We start from the raw sequence: 6,981 nt of genomic DNA, 5'->3' as shown, positions 1-6,981 counted from the left end.
TCTGACCCTTTATAAACAAGAGGCATGTGAACTCGCATGGAAGCCCCGCCCATTTGGCCCCACCCCACACACACTAGGATAAGCAACATCTTCGCGCCCTTTCCTCACTATGATGGACAGCTCACTCAAAGGACCTCAGCGCCTTTCGGTGCGGTGGGAAAGTTACAGACGCACGTGGTCACTGGAGACAACTCTTCTGGCCCTTTACGCAGCTGTAGTGTAGGAAAAGCACTATACATTTACCCAACGAGGTAGCGCTTACTGATTAGCCAGTAGAAAGTACTCCAGTTGTGTAGAGGTATGGCACAACACAGTGGCATCTTTGTGGATAAATATGCAGGCAGGATTCATTCTGGCACGATGCTCCTGTCACAAAAATTAAACCTCAACAGGAAGCACTTACAGATATAAATAAAGCAGGTGCCCGAGTTGAAGCTCAAATTCAGTAACGCATTATAATCAGCCCAAACAACTAGTGAGCACGGTCTAGGCTAGGCAGGTGTGCTTCCTCCATATATCTACTGCCGACAATTAGATATAATCCTTGATGGTGGTCTTTGCATCCACGAGTTTCTCAAGCGCAATCCCTGTGTTCTTCCTGTGACCAGGAGGCTGCTTCCTTCTCATCTGCTGCTATGATCGGTCTCTGACCCTTTATAAACAAGAGGCATGTGAACTTGTATGGAAGCCCCACCCGTTTATCCCGCTCCACACACACTAGGGTATGCAACGTCTTCCTGCCCTTTCTTCACTATGATGGACAGCTCATTCGTGGGACCTCGGCGCCTTTCGGCACAGTGGCAAAATTACAGACACACGTGGTCATTGGAGACATCTCTTCTGGCCCTTTACGCAGCTGTAGTGTAGCAAAAGCACTATATATTTACCCAACGAATTAGCACTTACTGATTAGCCAGTAGAAAGTACTCCAGTTGAGTAGAGGTATGGCACAACACGGTGGCATCTTCGTGGATAAATATGCAGGCAGGATTCATTCTGGCACGATGCTTCTGTCACAAAAATTAAACCTCAACAGGAAGCACTTACAGATATAAATAAAGCAGGTGCCCGAGTTAAAGCTCAAATTCAGTAACGCATTATAATCAGCCCAAACAACTAGTGAGCACGGTCTAGGCTAGGCAGGTGTGCTTCCTTCCCATATCTGCCGCCTACAATTAGATGTAATCCTTGATTGAGGTCTTTGCATCCATGAGTTTCTCGAGCGCAATCCCTGTGTACTTCCTGTGACAAGCCCAAACAACTAGTGAGCATGTTCGAGACTAGGCAGGTGTTCTTCCTCCCCATATCTACCGCCTACAATTAGATGTAATCCTTGATGGAGGTCTTTGCATCCACAAGTTTCTCGAGCGCAATCCCCGTGTACTTGCAGTGACAATGAGGCTGCTTTCTTCTCATCTGCTGCTCTGGTCTCTGACCCTTTATAAACAAGAGGCATGTGAACTCGCATGGAAGCCCCGCCCATTTGGCCCCACCCCACACACACTAGGATAAGCAACATCTTCGCACCCTTTCCTCACTATGATGGACAGCTCACTCAAAGGACCTCAGTGCCTTTCGGTGCGGTGGCAAAGTTGCAGACACACGTGGTCACTGGAGACAACTCTTCTGGCCCTTTACGCAGCTGTAGTGTAGGAAAAGCACTATACATTTACCCAACGAGGTAGCACTTACTGATTAGCCAGTAGAAAGTACTCCAGTTGTGTAGAGGTATGGCACAACACGGTGGCATCTTTGTGGATAAATATGCAGGCAGGATTCATTCTGGCACGATGCGCCTGTCACAAAAATTAAACCTCAACAGGAAGCACTTACAGATATAAATAAAGCAGGTGCCCGAGTTGAAGCTCAAATTCAGTAACGCATTATAATCAGCCCAAACAAGTAGTGAGCACGGTCTAGGCTAGGCAGGTGTGCTTCCTCCCCATATCTACCGCCTACAATTAGATGTAATCTTTGATGGAGGGCTTTGCATCCATGAGTTTCTCGAGCGCAATCCCCGTATACTTCCTGTGACCAGCCCAAACCACTAGTGAGCATGGTCGAGACTAGGCAGGTGTGCTTCCTCCCCATATCTACCGCCTACAATTAGATGTAATCCTTGATGGAGGTCTTTGCATCCACGAGTTTCTCGAGCGCAATCCCCGTATACTTGCAGTGACAATGAGGCTGCTTTCTTCTCATCTGCTGCTCTGATCGGTCTCTGACCCTTTATAAAGAAGTGGCATGTGAACTCGCATGGAAGCCCTGCCCGTTTGGCTCCGCCCCATACACACTAGGGTATGCAACATCTTCGCGCCCTTTCCTCACTATGATGGATAGCTCACTTGAAGGACCTCGGCACCTTTCGGCGCGGTGGCAAGGTTACAGACAGACACAAGTGGTCACATATATTTGTGCAAATCCACGAGTTCACAGATTTTCCCGCGAACTCTCTGATTTTTTTGCCATTTTGCGAGATTTCATGGACCACAAATCCGCAAACTTCGCCCATACTTAGCAACTACACACATTGAGGAGCACAATATTTATAAATTCTAAAAAAAATTGGAACTCTCAGAATTTTTGTATTATTCATAACATGACATATGACAGCAAAACCACTACTTTAAATGCAATAAAAAGACTTTTTCACATTCAGATTTTTTTCCATCGTCTTTATTCACAAAATCTTCAAGTGTTTGGATAAAACAGGATGACATGTCCAAAACAAACAGCCTACGTGTTTCGTCCCTATTCACATGGGACTTATTCAGGGCAACAATTAATACTGCGGAAATCCAAACTTCAAAGACAAAGTGTGTGTTAAGCACTCTGTGTAGAACCTGTGTCAGCTGCTATGTTCTCACGTGCTTCCACTGTGAGTTCAGCACATATTAATAAAGCCAAAAATGCAATAAATTTTGCTAGCAGTGTCTTATTTCCTCCTGCGCTTTCTTTATACTTCAAAAGCCAGGCAGTCCATATGTTTTCAAATTAAATTTTTATCCGGCCTCAATTTAAACGTCCCTTTCCTCCACACATCTGCGCTCAAAGAAGTGTGTAATGCCTCCTATTCCTCTCAAGGAGCAGCCGTCAGTGATATCACAGCCATTGGTTTTCACAAGCGCGAGTTGAAGTTGAGTTTCATGAATTGTTGCTGGTGCATGATATTTAGAGATTTCCCCACTGTTAAGGACAGCTGTAACTCCAGTCGCTTTATGAACATGCATTACTTGTGATGAGATAGCCTTGGTTTCACAGTACTATCTACAAAATGAGGAATATTCATTCCTCCTCTGTAGTTTGGGTCATGAGCGGAGGCATCCATTACAAATCTACCTCTTTGGTTGTCATGGCACAAATTCTTTTGAGTGCTGGTGGTCACATGCAGTACTTAATTTGAACCATTGCTTGCCATGGTAGTTCACTGCCACTCTTTTTAGGACGCAGACTACCAAACAGCGTGGTTATTTGTTTTTCTAAAGACATCTTGGGGACATTCGGAAAGTTGACCTAGGAATGCATTCTTCCGTTACCCACATTGTCTGGCTTTCTATTTGCTGGCTGTATTTGCTTTAGGCGGTCCAGCTCGAGTTCGGCCCTCCTGTTGCCCAAACATTGTTTAATGTATTTTTCCACAAACTTTCTTTCTGTCAATAGGCCTCTAAATATTGCTCTTATCTTGTCACATTTGCTGTGCATTCAAAGACAGAAGTCAAATATCAGGCTGTGTCTTCTAGGGCGCATGGTATTTATTTTTCTTTCTCTGATTTCAAAGTGAGGCAATTTATTTGACAATCATGCTGGCTAGTGCGGGTCTGCTTGAGGAATGCTGTATGACCATTTTTTTATAGCACACAACAAAATGTCTGTAAATGAACTGTTCTAACGATCAAATAAATACCTTGGGTGATGACATTTCCACACATTATTGTTTGTGTGCTGTATACTTTTATCAGTAATACCATATGTGAGTGCAAATGTAATGATCATTTCAATTGAAGATGTGTTGTCTGTAATGAAAGTATGCTCCCATACTATACATACTCCACGTTATGCCACTCCACTCTACTTTTCACCACTCCACCACCCTGCATTCTACTCTGCACCACTCCACTCCGCACTGTGTTACTGCACTCTTATCTGCACCACTCCACTCTACGGGAAAGCACTCTGCCCCACACTACTCTACTCTGCAACACTGCACTCTACGCCAATACACTCTACTCTGTACCACTCCACAGTACGTCAGTGAACTGTATGCCAATCCCCCTACAACACTCTAATCTACCTTGCACCACTGCACTCCACTCTGAAACAATCTGCTCTACACAACTGCACTCAGTGCCACTCCACTCTACTCTTCACCACTTTATGCCTACACTCTACACCACTCTACTCAAAACCAGTATACTCTACTCTGCAACACTGCACTCTATGCCACTATACTCTACGCCACTGCATTTTATGACAGTGTACTGTGTCACTGCACTCAATGCCACTCTATTCTACTCTAATCTAGAAAACAAAGGTCCTAAGGTTAGTGTAATTATACATGCAATGAAGTTATAGTCTTGAATCAGTACTATATCTGATTTTCCAGTACCCAGCTGGGTCAGGAAATTTTATTCAACGTATTTAACGATTTTTAGGTGACCACGAAGAGGGTCAAATACAAACATTTGATAGGGTACAAGCCTGTACCTATCCAAGAATAAGCAGTCAAGCAGTTTAGAGGAAAGATTGAGGTCAAAGAAAACAAACAATATCAGGCAAAAAAGACATGGGAGCCAACTGTCTCATACTATTTGAGTAAATGGTGAAGCAAGTTTATACACACAATCTCTGTAAAAAATAGTCTCAATGGATATATTACAGAATTGTTTAGACGGTCGACGTTTCGGTCCCCTGGCTCCTAATGAACCGGAACCATCATCAGGAATTTACAATTAGTTGCCTGCTTTAGATATCAAAGCTCCTGGAAGGTTCCAAGATCATGCAAGAAGCAAATCTAGGTAATGGCGGGATTGATCCTCGTAGCGCGACCTTGGTCTGCGGTGAATATACCTCTTGTTGCCGTGTCTAGACACGGGTGAGGGTCGAGGGCATTTAGATCCTTAACCAGTAGCCCTCCTGGTCAGGGTAACGGAGTAGGGTGCTCACGTTTCGGGGATTGCCAGAGTTGGGCGGTATTTCCTCAGGGGTTGCTGGTATCGGTTTACATACAACGGCAGTGCTCCACAGTCGGGCGATGTACCGGGTGTCGAGGGACTCAGTGGTCGCTGATATCGACCACTGAGTGGAACGTGCTGTCGATATCGGCGACCACTGAGGCCGCTCCTTTGGACTGCTGGCGCCACAGCTGTGGAACACCTTGCCTCTGACACTCCGTGGAGCTACTAGTTTACTCGCATTCAGGAAAGACCTTAAAACCTGGCTGTTTGCCCTCTAGGTTGTTTTCTGTCTCTCTCTGTTTCTGCTTTCCACTTTGTTTTTATTACTGTGTTGTGTTATTCTGCTGTAGGTCTCATTATCAAAAGCGCCGGGACACTCTTTTTGAGTAGCCGTGCGCTATATAAAAATAAATATAACATAACATAACATAACTGCCCTGTACGCCACAATATTCTACTTTATATCACTGCACTCTAGGTCAATCTACTCTACACCATTGCACTCTACTCACTTTGCTCTGCACCACTCTAAGCCACTCAACTCTACAACTAAACTATGCCAAACATCCGATAGGGATGGTAACCATCACTGTGGTCTAAGCATGCTGCGGCATCACTGCTTTCCTTCTGCTGGGTATAAGGCACCAATGGTCAAGACCAGATCTAGGGCATCAGAGATAAGAGATATTCAGAGGAAGATGGGAAGAGGACTTGGCTGGGCAGGGCCTGGCACTGCTTCTTTCTTCCTCTTGAAAGGATGAAAATGTCCAGTTCCTAAAGGTAACGTAGCCTTCATCTAAACACGTATAATTAGTGCAGATGGGGGATTCTCGACACAGCATTAAAAATACTAGTCCACGTGACCTGAACCAACCCATCCTCTATCGAGGGACCCGGCCACACCGACTGGAGAAAACGCTGTGACTTGACCAGAAACCCAACCTCTTCTCTGTGCACCTAGCTAGCGCTATGAACTGGAAATAAAGGCAACATTGCAGTATTTCACAATATACCAATAAAAACATAAATAAAAAATGTGGGAGAATGAACAATACAAGGCAACGGCAGCTATTTTAGTAGCACACCTATTTAGAATTATAAGTACAATAAAAATGAAGTATGTTTCTATGCGGGTGCACCGGTGGCATCTCCCTTTTGCCTCAAGCTGTTACCTTGGGCCAATTCATTGGTCAAAACACAGATCTGAAATAATTCCAGCTACACACGAAACAGCAAGTTTAGAAATAAAATCGATCTCTAAATGTATTAGTAAATACAGATTCCGATGTTGTTTCTTTTTCTTGATTTAGGCAAATAGACCTACATCAAGGCCTACAATTGTTTCGTCCATCTGTGTTTTTTCTAAGGTTGTAGAAAATCGCAATATGTATTTAGTCATTCCTAATCCCATGCCATGTAACAAAAGTCTGGCGAAATGGAATACATATTTGTCCCCGCCGCTGTCATTGCAAGACTGGGAGCACTGCTGTCAGTTTACTGGTATCCTAACTTCCAATGGCAATCTCAGAATAATTCATTTTAAATATATCCATCAAGCCTGCCACACTCCCCATAAGCTGTTCAAATATGGGCTTAGAGACACTGATGCATGTAAGCGCTGTGGTGCCATGGATGCTGAATTCTGGCACTTAGCCTGGGTATGCAGCAGGGTGGCGAAGTTCTGGAAGGATGTGATTCACAAACTATCTACTATGATCAACGCCGAGCTGCAAAGCTCTCCACACGTATGTTTGCTGGGCCGGGTTGCGTCCTTGAAGGGAGCCACAGGCAAACTTATCAGAGTGGC

Source organism: Lissotriton vulgaris, chromosome 11 (assembly GCF_964263255.1).
Source record: "Lissotriton vulgaris chromosome 11, aLisVul1.2, whole genome shotgun sequence".
Taxonomy (NCBI): Eukaryota; Metazoa; Chordata; class Amphibia; order Caudata; family Salamandridae; genus Lissotriton; species Lissotriton vulgaris.
The sequence above is the reverse complement of the archived record's forward strand: the minus strand, read 5'-3'. Positions refer to the sequence as shown.